General features: G+C 45.3%; 2 protein-coding genes across 5 annotated transcripts in view; one reads left to right on the plus strand and one right to left on the minus strand.

Annotated features, from left to right (window-relative positions):
• The window catches only part of ZNF790 (zinc finger protein 790), a 32,943-nt gene extending 19,787 nt beyond the window's left edge, over positions 1-13,156 (minus strand). For 2 of the 4 annotated variants that reach the window (XM_004060614.5, XM_055369151.2), the window contains exon 1: positions 1,006-1,942. The gene's annotated coding sequence lies outside the window, so the exon portion shown is untranslated. Of the gene's footprint in view, positions 1-1,005; positions 1,943-12,314; positions 12,602-13,012 lie in introns of those variants that run through there. The other 2 variants (XM_031004268.3, XM_004060615.5) reach the window with 2 other exon arrangements.
• A 999-nt stretch (positions 13,157-14,155) lies between these two features.
• Positions 14,156-16,283, plus strand: part of LOC101151317 (large ribosomal subunit protein eL31) — a 47,534-nt gene continuing 45,406 nt past the window's right edge. Inside the window, exon 1 of the mRNA XM_063701851.1 lies at positions 14,156-14,211. The gene's annotated coding sequence lies outside the window, so the exon portion shown is untranslated. The remainder of the gene's footprint in view (positions 14,212-16,283) is intronic.

Genomic DNA, 16,283 nt, shown 5'->3' on the forward strand with positions numbered 1-16,283 from the left:
AACACGCCCTAACATGCTGAGTCTAACAGAAACTAGGCTGTATCTGGAGGGCTCTGCAGCCCTCTCAACACTTCCCCAGCTACAGCCTCCTACCAGTGGGTCTGAAAATGGAACAGATGGCCGGCCTCCTTGTTGTTCACTACCTTCAGACCTTTCTTCCTCCTCCACAAACTCTAGTTTTGAATTTCCTGCCATGAGATTGTATATAACTCACCACATCTCACTTTTGTTGACCTCTACCAAACACAGGGTATTTTCCCCCTATATCTGAAATCTTCAGCTCATGGTTTACTCTCTGCAGCGCGATTACCCTTTTCTATTTTTTTTTATTCTTGCATTTTTAACTACACCCACACAGATGAGCCTTGTTTACTTACCCTTGCCTGGACTTTTCCCCCCTCTCATGGCTCATTTCCAACAACATGTTGATGGGTGGTTGTTCCCCAGCCCTCTACCCCAACCTGCTGCTCCATTTCTCTGCTCTAATTTACAGAGAAACTCTTGAACTATGTTGTCTACACTGTGTCCCATTCTTCTCCCCTCCTTCTAGGTTGCCCCCACTCCAATCCAGCTACGGGCCAGCACAAAAACTGCTCCCCACACATTCACGAAGGACTATGCCTGTCACTCAACGCAAGGCTCAATTCTTTGTTTTTGGCCCCATAGCGGCTGCTATCACCACCTTTACGAACGTGGTCACGCACAACGCGACGCAGTCATAATCACGTACATACAGTCACATTTAAATAGTCCATTAGGGTCACACACAGCGCCTGTCAACGTCGTGTGCGCGTACACACACACACACACACAGAAGCTCCCGTCGCGGCCCCAGCTCCTGCATCAATTTCACTCTCGCATCCACGGCTCCCATCGCGATCGCTCGCCCCCACGCTCCCTCGCCGGCAAAGCCACCAATTCCAAAGACATTAGCACCTCACTCCCCTCAGCCCCGGCCTCAGGCCCTCCGGAGTCATTCGGCTTCTGTGTCTCAGAATCACTCACCCGGCCCTGCGGTCCCTTGATGGTGGAAGATTCCACGATCTCCCTATTATCCCTAAAGGGACAGAGTGCTGACAGGAAGTTGCCCGGGGAACGGTGCACTCTGGGAAATGTAGTCCGGAGCCTGGGCCGTCTTTAACTGCCCCGGACACCGCGGTCACCATTAACGGACCCTGCATTTGAGCCCCATCCCCTTGCTGGGCAAAGACCATCGCCCACACACCGCTCACATCTGCTGCCGAGAGCTTCCAGAATTCCAGGCCGCGTTTAGGAAGCTTCAGCGGAGGCATGCAGGCTGCCCTATCTCTGCAAAAGGCTCCCAGCCCTGGGAACAGGACAGTAAGCCCAGGCCATCTTAGGCTGGAAGTAACCTTGGCACCGACGGCCCCTGGGAAATGTAGTCCAGAGCCTGGAACACTGCAGAAATGCCCCGGGGGGATGGTGCGATGGTTTTCAGCAGGAGCTCGCTGCGTGGGCCTCTGACATATGTGGCATGGCGGGAAAGTCCTACAAGACTGTGCTAAGCGAGTGGCGAGTCTGTCCCGTCTCTGCCCGAGCCTCGGCCCGGCTGGGTGGACACCTCTTGTCCCACAAGTACCAGCCTGGGATAGAACGAAGGGGAAACGATCCATGGGACACAGCTACATGCCCAGCCCTATAGGGGTACCCTGTCTGGGAATCCATGAGAACTCTTCCTAATACCTTATTCCCATCCTCCAATCGCCCTTAAAGTGTTTGGTTTCAATTAATGTTTATAGTAACATTAGTATTGTTTTGTAAATTCCATTCATGCCATTCTTTTTGCTGAAGTACACACTTGGCAGTTTTCATTTGCTTCTCTTTTAGATGTACATCATTTCAATCTACATCTAAACTTTCTGACAGAGGAGTAATTTTTTTCAGTACTTTCAAACTTATCAGGTAATTAAAATAGTTTTTTCTTTTTTTATTGTGAAACAGAAAATACTTGAAGTGCATAAAATGTGTAAGTTCAGTATAACTCCACACAAGTGTTGGTATCTCAAGAACAAATGCCCATTCTATGTGATCATTTCTCTTTTTGTTTGTTTGTTTGTTTTTTGTTTTTTTGAGACAGGGTCTGGCTTTGTCACCCAGGCTGGAGTACAGTGGCACAATCTAGGCTCACTGCAACCTCTGCCTCCCTGGCTCAAGTGATCCTCCCACCTCAGCCTCCAGAATAGCTGGGACTACAGGTGTGTGCCATCACACTCAGCTAATTTTTATAGAGACAGGGTCTCGCCATGTTGGCCAGGCTGGTCTCAAACTCCTGGGCTCAAGTGATCCTCCCAAGTAGGCCTCACAAAGTACTGGGATTACAGGCATGAGCCACTGCACACAACCTGTGTGATCATTTCTGATACCCAGCTCCAGCTCCAGCTGACCTTTAGGGTATTAATAATATCTTGGCTCCTTAATAGTTTTAATCTCTCAGCTGGACGCAGTGGCTCACGCCTGTAATCCCAGCACTTTGGGAGGCTGAGGAGGGTGGATCACCTGAGGTCAGGAGTTCGAGACCAGCTTGGTTAACATGGTAAAACCCTGTCTCTACTAATAATACAAAAATTAGCTAGGTGTGGTGGTGCATGCCTATAATCCCAGCTACTCTGGAGGCTGAGGCAGGAGAATCACTTGAACGCAGGAGGCGGAGGTCACAGTGAACCGAGATCACACCACTGCACTCCAGTCTGGGCGACAAGAGCGAAACTCCATCTCAAAAAAAGAAAAAAAAGTTTTAATCTTGCTGTGAAATGTATATAAATGCAATCAAATTGTACAAATTTTCTGTCTTGATTAGTTGTTAAACTCCTAACTGGATTAACCGAAAACCCCATAGTAAAGGCCTTACAGAAGGAAAGGTATGCCCATCCAGCCATCAACGTCATTTTCCTGGTACTACTGGCAGGGGACCCCAAGACCAACCACTACACGCCCAAGCTCTGATGATTCACTGGGAGGCTCACAGTGAAGTGATACAGAAGAAAATCAGTAAAGAAAAAAGTGCATGGGGCAAAGTCCAGGGGAAACCAGGTGCACACTGCAAAGGGTTCTTTCCCAGTAGACTTATATGGGATTTATTTGTTCCCCAGCAGTGAGTTGTGACAATACATGTGAGATGTTACCAACCAGGGAAGTTTATTACAGACTCAGTGCCCTATGTTTTTACTGGGGGCTGGTCACATAGGCAGTCTGTGCCTAACACATACCAGAATTTCAGATTCCCAGAAGGAAAGCAGGTGTTTAACATAAACCATACTGTTTGTACAAAAAGTTTAGGCATAGTAAGCCACTTATTAGGAAGGTGGGAACCAATCTGAAATTCAAGTTCTAGATGCAAGCCAAAGACTAACCTCGCATATCAGGCCTTTCTAAGGATAAGTAGTCTCAGGCCTGCTATGTTAACTAATTTCTGCTCACTACTGTCCTAAAGATGTATGGTTTTCAGCAACATCAAATTACAAGACACATGAAAAGGCAAGAAAAATCATGACACTCAAGACATAAAAGCAAAAAGCAACAACAAACAAACAGAGGTAGACTCAGGTAGGATCTCCCCAGGAGCTTGAGGCTGCAGTGAACTGTGCACCACTGCACTCTAGCCTGGGCAACAAAGCAAGACCCTACCTCAAAAATTAAAAGAAAAGAAAAAGATATGATGTAGATGTTGGAACTATCTAAAAAGGAATTTAAAATAACTATTATTAATATTTTCAAAGCTTTACCATAATGTTTTTCAACCAGAGGTGATTTTGTTCTCCAGGAGATATACAGCACAGTATGAAGTTCTTGGTAGTCACAACTGGAGAGGTACAATTTGCATTTAGAGGACAGAGGTCAGGGATGCTGCTAAATACACTACAAGCACAGGATAGCTTGCCACAACAAAGAATTATCCAGCCCCAAATAATGGTCCAAGGTTGAGATGCCCTAAGTAATCAAGACAGTGTGTTTTTGGTGAAGGACAGAAAGATAGATTAATGGAAGGAACAGGCTGGGCACAGTGGGTCATGCCTGTAATTCCAGCACTGTGGGAGGCCAAGGCAGGTGGATTGCATGAGGTCAGGAGTTTGAGACCAGCCCGGCCAATGTGGTGAAACCCCATCTCTACTAAAAATACAAAAATTAGCTGGGTATGGTGGCTCGTGCCTGTAATCCCAGCTACTCGGGAGGCTGAGACAGGAGAACCTCTTCAACCTGGGAAATGGAGGTTGCAGTGAGCTGAGATGACACCACTGCACTCCAGCCTGGGCAACAGAGCAAGACTCCATCTCAAAAAATATATATATATATATATTTAGGCCAAGGCAGGCGGATCACCTAAGGTCAGGAGTTCAAGACCAGCCTGTCCAACATGGTGAAATCCCATCTCTACTAAAAAATACAAAAATTAGCTGGATGTGGTAAGGCAGGGAGAATTGCTTGAACCCGGGAAGTGGAAGTTGCAGTGAGCCGAGATCACACCACTGCACTCCAGCCTGGAGGACATAGCAAGACTCCATCTCGGGGTGAGGGGTGGGGGGAGGGGAGAAGTTATTATTATTTTTTTTTGTAGAGACAGGGTTTCACTGTGTTGCCCTGGCTGGTCTCAAACTCCTGGCCTGAAGCGCCCCTCCCGCCTCTGCCTCCCAAAGTGCTTGGATTACAGGCATGAACCACCACTCCTAGCCTATAAAACTTTTTTAGGAACACATAAAAGAAAGTGTACATGACCTGCAGTTAGATGAAGGGTTCTTAGACATGACAACAAAAGCACAATCCATAAAAGAACAACTTGATATACTGGACTTCATAGAAAATGTAAACATCTGCTATTGAAGTAACACCATTAAGGAGAAAGACATGGGATAGATTGGGAGAAAATATTTGTAAATCATATATCAGGCAGAGGACTTGTATCCAGAATATATAGAGAACCTTCAAAACTCAACAAGTAAACAAATAACCTCAAGCTTAAAATGTGCAAAGGGCATAAATGGAAATAAAAACATAGATACCAGGAAAAAATATTATAAAATGTGCCTATATGAGATTTATAAATCACTAATTTCCACCATATATAAAGTGCTCATACATTTCAATAAAAATGAATAATATTTCTAGAATTTAAAAAATTAGTATTATAGTAAGACAGACAAAGGAAACATAGTTCATGGAAATAATAAGTTTTAAATATTTAAAAAGGTATTCACCTTCATATCCAATGAAACAAATAATATAGTCAGAATGAAACTATAAAAGTCACTTTAGGGATATAATGGAGTGGCTTGCAGCAAACCAGTATTCCTGCAGAAAACTAAAAAATCAGATATAATACAAAAAAAAAAAACCCACAAAGCTTTTTAACTTTTTTTTCCTGTATGAAAAAGACATGAGGGGCTGGGCGCGGTGGCTCATGCCTGTAATCCCAGCACTTTGGGAGGCTGAGGCAGGTGAATCACAAGGTCAGGAGTTCGAGAGCAGCCTGGCCAACATGGTGACACCCTGTCTCTACTAAAAATACAAAAAATTAGCTGGGCATAGTGTCGGGTGCCTGTAATCCCAGCTACTCAGGAGGCTGAGGCAGGAGAATCGCTTGAACCCAGGAGGTGGAGGTTGCAGTGAGCCAAGATCGCACCACCACACTCCAGCCCTGGCGACAGTGAGACTCCATCTCAAAAAAAAAAAAAAGACATGAAGGAGTGTTTGGGACAACCAGGAATAGCGTAGTCAAGACTCTAGATTGTAGGTAATCACAGACATTGCGCAGCCACATTTTTCCTGGATTATTTGCCAATTCTTGGCAAAGGGCAGAAGGATCCAGACTGCTAGGACTTTAGTTTTCTGGGCCTAAAAACACAACATTGGAGACTTTATGGGCCAAGATCCCTGTGAGAAAAGAGGGACACAGACTTGAACTCTACATAAGGCTGGTTTTCTTCTCAAGACAGTTACCCATTTCTGAAACTGGTTGGGTCAGGAGGCTCAGGAACTTAGGCGGAAAGCTTCCAAAAAGCAGCAGAGTTTTTGGTAGTCTTGCTGGATTAAGAAGACAAAGATTTTGAGTTCAGGCCCTGGCAGGGGAAGGGGCCTTGGTGAACACACCAGATCCTCCTGAAACCCTGATGGGCTACGCCCTAGGAGCAGGCAAACCAGAAGCACAATGAACCTCAACAACTGTAATGGAGCCCTGACTCAACTCAATCACTGATTAAATGAAGGTCATCAGCCCCTACTTGATTTGCCCAGTAAAGGAAAGGATGAATTCTCTAAAGGAAGATATTATCTGCAGCCTCTACTATTTTTATACACCAGTCCAGAATTTAATTTTAAAAAGTATTAAGCATGCCGAGACAGGACTGTATGACAGAAAACTCTGAAAAAACAAACAGGTCGGCCAAGCACAGTGGCTCACACCTGTAATCCCAGCACTCTGGGAGGCCAAGGCGGGTGGATCACCTGAGGTTGGGAGTTCGAGACGAGCCTGACAAATATGGAGAAACCCCGTCTCTACTAAAAATACAAAATTAGCCGGGCATGGTGGCACACGTCTGTAATCCCAGCTGCTCGGGAGGCTGAGGCAGGAGAGTTGCTTGAACCCAGAGGTGGAGGGTGCAGTGAGCCGAGATCGCACCATTGCACTCCAGCCTTGGCAACAAGAGCGAAACTCCATCTCAAAAAAAAAAAAATTAAAAAAAAAAAAAGGCCGGGCAGGGTGACTAATGCCTGTAATCCCAGCACTTTGGGAATGCCTGGGTGGATTGCTTGAGCCCAGGAGTTTGAGATCAGCCTGGGAAATATGGCAAAACCTCACCTCTATAAAAAAATTAGATGGGTGTGGTGATACATACCTGTGGTCCCAGCTACTTGGGAAGCTGAGGTGGGAGGATTGTTTGAGCTCAGGAGACTGAGGCTGCAGTGAGCTGAAAACACACCACTGTGCTCCAGCCTGAGCAATAAAGCAAGACCCTGTCTCAAAAACAAAACAAAACAAAAAACGAAAAAAAAAACCAAAAATCCCCCAAACTCCAAACAACAAACAAACAAGCAAACAATAGAAATAGACCAAAATGTGATCGTGACATTAGAGTAAGTAGGCAAGGACTTTTTAAAAAGATGAAAAGATGAAAAATTACACCAAAGAACTGGTGTACACATTGGTATGTATAATTGAAGTCCCAAAAGAAAAGTAGAGACAGCATGGAGAAGAACCCTATTTGAAGAGATAATGGCAAGGAATTTCCCCAAACCGATTAAACACAGCAACCATAGATTCAAGAAGTTCACCAAAACTCTGAGAAAAAAATATATATAACCTAGAATTCTATAGTCAGTAAAAATCTCCTTCAAAAAAGGAAGGATAAAAAGACATTTCAGACAGACCATGAGAATCCATTGCCATCAGAACACCACTAAAAGAAATACTAAATGGAGTTTTTCGAGAAGAACAAGATCTCAGATGAAACAGAAAGAAATTTAGGCCAGGCACAGTGGCTAATACTAGTAATCCCAGCAATTTGGGAGGCCAAGGTGGAGGTTCATTTGCATCTAGGAGTTCAAGACCAGCCTGAGCCATATAGCAAGACTTTGCCTCTACAAAAAATCAAAAATTAGCTGGGCGTGGTGGCGCACACCTGCGGTCCCAGCTACTCAGGAGGCTGAGGTAGGAGGATCACTTGAACCTGGGAGGTCGAGGCTGCAGTGAGCCATGATCATGCCACTGCACTCAACCTGGGTGACAGAGTCCCTGTTTCCAAAAAAAAAAAAAATTAGTAGGGAAAGAATAGCAATAGAAAGAGTAAGTATGTGAATATAAATGAATTATTGACTGCACAAAGTAATATATTGCCCTCTGGGGTTTTGAATGTATCCAGAATTAAATAAGAAAAATAAAGCAAAAATGAGGATGGAGGTAAATGGAGTTAAAGTGTCCCAAGGTCCTCTAGCAGTATTGGGGAAATGGTAAAGTCAATAATTTGTCCTAGACTAAAAGAAAGAGGAATGCTGTAATCTTTCAGGTAATCACTAAAAGATTTTTAAAAACATGTACAACGAATTGACAGAAAAAATGGATCCACCTTTGGCTTTGCAGAAAATGACAGTGCAATATGACAGCACGAAGATTTATAAAGAACCTAGATTCTTTTTTTTTTTTGAGGGGGGTGGTGGGAGACGGAGTTTCACTCTTGTTGCCCAGGCTGGAGTGCAATGGCATGATCTCGGCTCACTGCAACCTCTGCCTCCCGGGTTCAAGTGATTCTCCTGCCTCAGCCTACCCAGTAGCTGGGATTACAGGAATGCACCACCACACTTGGCTAATTTTTGTATTTTTATTAGAGACGGCGTTTCACCATGTTGGCCAGGATGGTCTCGAACTCCTGACCTCAGGTGATACGCCCATCTCGGCCTCTCAAAGTGCTTGGATTACAGGCATGAGCCACCACACCTGGCCCCAATCTTATCTTTATCTGGAATATGATATATTTCATTTACACATTCATTGTCCACTTCCCCAACTAGAATGGTATACTCTGTGAGGACAGGAAATCTTGGCTGTTCTGTTCACTGATATTTTCCTAGTGCCTAGAATAGCACCTGGCACAGATAAGGAGCTCAATGAGGCCAGGCGCAGTGGCTCACGCCTGTAGTCCCAGCACTTTGGGAGGACGACGCGGGCAGATCACAAGATCACGAGGTCAGGAGATCGAGACTATCCTGGCTAACACAGTGAAACCCTGTCTCTACTAAAAATACAAAAATTAGCCGGGCGTGGTGGCAGGCGCCTGCAGTCCCAGCTACTCGGGAGGCTGAGGCAGAAGAATTCTTGAACCCGGGAAGCGGAGGTTGCAGTGAGCCGAGACAGTGCCACTGCACTCCAGCCTGGGCGACAGAGCGAGACTCTGTCTCAAAAAAAAAAAGAGCTCAATGAATATCTGCTGAATGAAGAAATACAATGGTTGACAGGAACAGGAAATAGGAACTTTCATACATTTTTGGTTGGAATAAAAATTAGTTCACCATTTGTGGACGGTAAATACTTACATAGCCTCTGTGTTCTAACTGCATTTCCTTAGATTCTCTATTAGACTATTTGGCACTCGTTCATCAAGAGGCCAATTATATTAACTATATTTTCTTATTTTCTGTATTCTTGATGCTCTGGTATTCGGGGACCTTACCAAAAACAGGGAGAGGCTGCTCCTCTCAGGGCTAATTCCTAAAGATAATCACAGTTTTCCAATGAGCACAGCTTACATATGCAAACCAACCAATCCTGAGTCTATACCTCTCTGATATTGTGATGTAATAAGAAATATGTATTTTGGTCTTTATCCATGTCCATGGTTCTTGGTTCATGGGTCCTAAAACCCTTGTAGTTTCCTAAACAGAGTATTTTCTGTTAAAACACTTGTTCTTAGCCGAGTGCGGTGGCTCACACCTGTAATCCCAGCACTTTGAGAGGCCAAGGCAGGCAGATCATGAGGTTAGGAGTTCAAGACCAGCCTGGCCAACATGGTGAAACCCTGTCTTTACTAAAAATACAAAAATTAGCCGGGTGTGGTGGCGCACATCTGTAATCCCAGCTACTCGGGAGGCTGAGGCAGAATTGCTTGAACCCGGGAGGCAGTGGTTGCAGTGAGCCGAGATTGCGCTCCTGCACTCCAGCCTGGGCAATACAGTAAGACTTTGTCTTGGGAAAAAAACAAAACAAAAAACAAAACAAAAACACTTGTTCTTTTGTCCTTGGTTATGTTCTGAATGTGTTCCCCAAGATTTATATAGTGAAACTTAATCGCCAATGTGTTAGATTAAGAAGTGGAGCCCTTCACCCCTGTAATCCCAGCACTTTGGGAGGCCGAGGCGGGCAGATCACCTGAGGTCAGGAGTTCGAGACACGCCTGGCCGACATGGTGAAACCCCGTCTCTACTAAAAATACAAAAATTAGCCGGGATTGGTGGCGTGTGCCTGTAATCCCAGCTACTTGGGAGACTGAGACAGGAGAATCACTTGAACTGGGGAGATGGAGGTTGCAGTGAGCCAAGATCACGCCATTACACTCCAGCCTGGGCGACAAAGAGAGACTCTGTCTCAAAAAAAAAAAAAAGAAGTGGAGCCCTTAGGAGGTGATTAAATTATGAGCGAAGAGCCTACATAGATGGAATTAGTGCTTTCAAAAAAAGGATTGAGGGAATGGGTCCAGCCCTTCAGTACCTTCTGACATGTGGGGACACAGCATTCCTGCCCTGTGGAGGATGCAGCAGCAAGGTCCCATCTTGGAATCAGAGAGCAGACCTACCAGACACCAATCCTGCTGGCATCTCGATCTTGAACTTCCCAGCCTCCAGAACTGTGGGAAATAATTTTCTATTATTTACAAATTACTTTTCAGGTATTTTGCTTCTCAGGTATTTTGCTGTAGAAGTACTAAGGGACTAAGACACTTCAGTTCCTGAAATAGCACCAGAGTAATAAATGTGAAAGATGTCTTTACCGTTCATTAACCAACCCCTTTCAACCACAAGTGAGTTAATGAGGTGAAGTTAGTAAAGCCCCTACATAACCACAGGATAGGGCAACCAAACATGTGATTAGAAGGTTGGAAAGTTCTGCCCTACCCCATGACTTCTGGGAAAAGGAAAAGGGCTGAAGGTTGAACTCATCACCAATCGCTGCTGATTTAATTAATCATGCCTACATAATGAAGCCTCCATAGAAACACAAAGGGCTGAGTTCAAACAGCTTATTTCCCAGACTTCCGCACAGGCATTTTCTTTTTTCTGTTTTTTAGGAGACATTGGTGGGGTAAACATACAAAAATGTGATTGCCTCACTCAACCAAGATCCTTAGCCATAATTAAAAGATGTTCAGATGGAGCTGTACAGGAATGTGATGCTGGAGAACTAGAGCAACAGAGCCACATTAAGTATAGATCGCTTGCCTGTATAGTCCAAATTTTGTTGTTTTTGTTTTTTGGGTCTTTTTGTTTGTTTGTTGTGTTTTGTTTTGTTTTAAGGAGCGGAGAGTTTAATAGGCAAGAAGGAAGGGAGAAGACAGAAGGAAGAAGTTCCCCCATACAGAGAGGGGGGTTGGGGGGGTGGTGGCTCCAAAGCCGAAAGAGGAGGTCCCCTTGTTTTTTGGGGTTTTTTTTGAGACGGAGTCTCGCTCTGTCATCCAGGCTGGAGTGCAGTGGTGCGATCTCAGTTCACTGCAACCTCTGTCTGCTGGGTTCAAGCCATTCTCCTGCGTCAGCCTCCAAAGTAGCTGGGATTACAGATGCACACCACCACGCCCAGCTAATTTTGTATTTTTAGTAGAGACGGGGTTTCACCATATTGGCCAGGCTGGTCTCGAACTCTTGGGCTCAAGTGATCCACCCACTTCAGTCTCCCAAAGTGCTGGGATTACAGGCGTGAGCCACTGCACTCATGCTTGCTTTTTTTGTTTTGTTTTGTTTGTAGAGAGTATGCTGTTCAGGCTGGTCTCAAACTCCTGAGCTCAAGTGATCCTCCTGCCTCAGCCTTCCAAAGTGCTGAGATCACAGGCATGAACCACCATGCCCGGCCCTTCCTGCCATTGTTAAAAGCTTCAGGATTATATTTTACATCAGCATTTCCTGTTGTCATACACTTCCTGCCATCATATTTCGGCAACCTCTACCACCTCCCAAAGTTTCTAGCTTAAAAAATTATTGATTTCCTCCTAGCTCCCCTTTCTGTCAGTTTTTTAATTTTATATTTGTTTTCAAATGAGTCCTCACATTGATTTTAAAAATTTAACAAGAGTATAGTGAAAAGGAAGTTCCCCTTTCACTATTTATCTTCCCCATATGCATCTATTATGACGGGTTTCTTTTTTAAACTACTTGGAGTACTCATAACTGATTTTGTACTCTAGTTCAGAAGAAATGTCTGAATGGTAAATGTTTACATAAAAAATGCTATTTTATTATATCAGTAATGGAGCTTCCCCCCTTTAAAACTGCTGCTCCAGGAAGATACAACCTTGTTATCACAATTTAAAGAGAAAATGAGACTTGGAGGTTCAGATTCCCACGCAGTGACCCACATTCAGGTGATTACACACACTCAAACACAGATCCATACACGATCTTGCCCCCCCCCCACCTCCACACACTCAATATGACCTCCCCACGCCCAAAGCTGCACACATCTTGACCTCACCTCTCACACACACACCAATCTGACCCGCACGCGGTTTCTTTCACTCAACTACCCAGACACCCCTCATCCCACCAGCACAAGCAGGCCCACCGCGGTCTCACACACACTCGAGCCTTCCTTTGCCCAGTCTCACATGCATGACTGGGATCGCGGATTTGTCCCCTTCCGACTCCCCATGCTGGTTCGGTCCCAGACGCTCAGGTGCCACATTGGGGTGCGCTCTCCCGGCTCCTCCACACGCTACGCAGCTGCCCGCCTCAAGAGCGTCTGCGTGCTTCCAGCGTTAAGTGGAATTCCAAGCAGCCTCCGGGGCACAGTTAGTCTGGTCACTGCGGCCAGACTGCCGCCTCAGGACCCAGAGAACGCAGCCCACATTAGTTGGGCCCATCTATCCCCGCCGAGGCTTGGACTACGTTTCCCAGGAGACCCTGCGGTCCAGTATGTCTCCCGGGGAGGGGCGGAAGCCCGGGAGCCGCCCTCTGAGGCTGGGCGGGGTGAAAGAAAGCTTGCCCCAGAGGACTTAAACAGGCAAGAAGGACTTGGTTAAAGACTATTGCAATAGTCAACTTCCAATACAACAGCAGCTGGAGATTTATAGCTAACGGGCTGGGTGAAGGAGTTAAAGGATGGTAAATTACTAAGAGGAAGTTAAGTATCAAGGGTGGGGGGATTGTTGCTAAACTGGCTTAGCTGGATTCTTGCTGAAGTGCTGTTCGCAGGCTATGGAGGAGGCCTGGCCAAACAAAAAGGGCTCAGAGGAGCCTGACTAAAGCTTGGTCTAGGGACTCCTTGTCAGGTGAGACTCCCGGAAGCCTCCGATGGGCAGCTCACCTCAAAGAGATAGTTTTGTTGGTGCCAGAGTCCGCGCCAGGGGAATCGGGATGGCTGGGCTGTAGCTTTCGGCAACCTGTCGCTTTCTGGACTACACTTCCCAGAAGCCTCTAGGCCCAGGGCACTCTCCCGCGATAACTAGATTGTCTCTTGAGGAGTGGGCGGGATCTTCCCGCGGGTTTGGGCAAGCGGCCTTGGGGCTTTGTGAGATAGCTAGGGTCGACTTGTGTGGATTCCGGTAGAACGGAGCTGACCCTATCCGAACAGGCGTAAGTGAGGCGGCTCGGAGCCTGGCGCGACAGGAACTCCCGACCTGTGTGGGCTGCGTGGGGAACAGGCTAAGGAGCGATTGTGAGGAGTGTGTACGGTTGTGACTGGGGGCGTGTGTCTGTGCGACCGTGTATGGAACTGTGAGGGCGGGGAGAAGGACTTTATGTTTGTGCGGGTGTGAGTAAATTGTGACCGGGTTGGACACTGTGTTTGCGAGTGTGAGGTTCCTGGACCGCGGTTGTGACTGTATGTCCCCTTGAGGGGTGTGTGTGTGTATTTACTACCATTTGCCGAACTGTGTGTAGTATGCCTTAATTTTGAGGTTTGTGGCTGCTTCCGTGTGTGTGTGTGCGCGCGCGTTGGTGATATTGTTGATGTAGAGTGCGTGTGACTTTGTTGTCATTGTGACCCCAAGGTGTATGTCACTGGGAATTTGAGTGAGAGATGCCCACGGACTCTGTGGTTGTGTCCGTGTCTACCCCCGTGGTGTGTATGAGTGTGTGATTGTGTGTTGTGTTTAGGTTTGGGGTGCCTGTGACGTTTATGTCCCTGCGGTGTGAGTGAGTGAGTGTGTGACTATGTGTCCGTATAGCCAATGTAGGTATGGGGAGTCTTTGTCTTTGTGACTTCAGCCATTGGAGACCCCTGTGAGCTCAGGGACAGGTTCTGCCCAGAACGGCATTGACCCTACCGTTGTCTGTGATGCCCGGATTAAGCAGGACGCCCTAGACTTCTCTGACCTTCCTCTGTAGGTGATGGGCAGTAGGGGCTGAGCAAAGATAACTTCTGACATAGTCAAACCGACTCCCTCTCAGAAGAACCTGATGTTTCCTGACTGCTTTCTCCTTCCTCAGCCCTGCCCTGCTTGGATAGAGGCCTCCGAACAGGAGTAAAGAATGGCTGTTGAACATCCACAAGGCACCTGCAAGGTAGCTTGTCTTGTCCTCTTGTTTCCTGAAATCCCTTTTTCTTTGTCAGGACATAGTTGCTTTCCTTCTCTTGAAAATTCTTGCCTATCAGATGACCTGATCCCTGGAGTTTCCATTTTGAGAAAATGTGGTGTCTTCAAACCCCACCTCCCACACCTGATTTTCCCTTACTGATTTGTCAGATGGTTTTGATTTTTCTTTTTCTTTTTTTTTCTTTCTTTCTTTCTTTTTTTTTTTTTTTTTTTTTTTGAGACAGAACTACAGGCGTGAGCCGCTGTGCCCGGCCTTATCTTTCTACTCTTGATGGACATTTGTCTTGTAATTTTTGGCTACTACAGGCAGTGTGACTATGATCATTTTGTGCACATATTTTCATACACATTTGCTTGCATTTCTTTAGAATATATACCTAGTGATTAAATTGCTGATAGTGGCTGGATGCGGTGGCTCATGCCTGTAATCCCAGCACTTTGGGGGGCCAAGGCGGGCGGATCACGAGGTCAAGAGATCAAGATCATCCTGGCCAACATGATGAAACCCCGTCTCTACTAAAAACACAAAAATTAGCTGGGCGTGGTGGCACGCGCCTGTAGTCCCAGCTACTTGGGAGGCTGAGGAGAATCGCTTGAACCCGGGAGGCAGAGGTTGCAGTGAGCCAAGATTGTGCCACTGCCCTCCAGCCTGGTGACAGAGTGAGACTCCATCTCAAAAAAAAAAAAAAAGTGCTAATAGGTAGGGTTTGTACATCTTCAGTTTTACCAAACATTGCCAAACTGTTCTGTAAAGATACTGTACTTGTGCCAGCAGTTTACAAGAGTTTTCTTAGCTCCACATCCATGCTAGACATCATAAAACTCTTAAATTTTTGCCAATCTGGTGGGTGTCTAATGTTATATTTAATTTAAATTTCCTTTATTGGTAATAAAGTTGAGCATTGATTCTTGGCCATTTGAATGTCCCCTTTTTTGTTTTTTTTTTTTGAGACTGAGTCTCTATTGCCCAGGCTGGAGTGCAGTTGAATGTCCCCTTTTATAAGGTGTTGTTCAAATATTTGACCAATTTTTAATTGGGTTTTTCTCTGATTTACAGCAGTTGTACATATGTGTATATATCTTCTGTAAATTAATCTTTTTTCAGTGGTATGTGTGATAAGTATTTTCACCTGCTCTGGTTTGACTTTTCACTCTATGTGGTGCCTTTTGACAAATAGAAGTTCTGGATTTCATTGTAATAAAATCATTTCCTATGGTTAGTCTTGTTTAAGAAATTTTTGTCTACCTCAAGATAATGAAGATTTTCTTTGGTCTTAAAGCCAAAAGCTTGCTTTCTTTCTTTTTTTTCTTTTCTTTTTTTTTTTTTTTTTTGACTCGAAGTTTCGCTCTTGTTGCCCAGGCTGGAGTGCAATGGCGCAATCTCGGCTCACCACAACCTCCGCCTCTTGGGTTCAAGTGATTGTCCTGCCTCAGCCTCCCAAGTAGCTGGGATTACAGGCATGCACCACCATACCTGGCTAATTTTGTATTTTTAGTAGAGGCAGGGTTTCTCCATGTTGGTCAGGCTGGCCTGGAACTAGGTGATCTGCCTACCTCAGCCTTCCAAAGTGCTGGGATTACAGGCATGAGCCACCGCACCTGGCCAAGCCGAAAGCTTTCTAGGGTAGGCTTTAATGTTTAGGTCTTTACACCACCTGGAATTTTTATAGGGTAGGATTCAATTTCATTTTTCTCCCGAGTGTGTATCCAGTTATTATAGTATCATTTATTGGAAAGTTCATATTTTCTGCACTGATATGCAGTGCCATTTTAGTAAAAAAATCAAGTGAACATATATGTCTATGTCTATTTCTGGATTCTGTTCCACTGGTCTATTTGTCACTCCTCGCAGTAATAACATACTGTCTTACTCACTGTAACTTTGTATTCGGAGCAAGTACACTTACCTTCTTTTTCCTCAAGAGTGTCTTGGCTGTTTGTGTTTCTTTGTATTTTCATGTCAATTGTTGAATTAGCTTGGTTCCACCCAAACATCTCTTGGAATTTTGATGAAATTGCATTGTACGTATAATTTTTTGA

This window comes from Gorilla gorilla, chromosome 20 (genome assembly GCF_029281585.2).
Source record: "Gorilla gorilla gorilla isolate KB3781 chromosome 20, NHGRI_mGorGor1-v2.1_pri, whole genome shotgun sequence".
Lineage (NCBI taxonomy): Eukaryota > Metazoa > Chordata > Mammalia > Primates > Hominidae > Gorilla > Gorilla gorilla.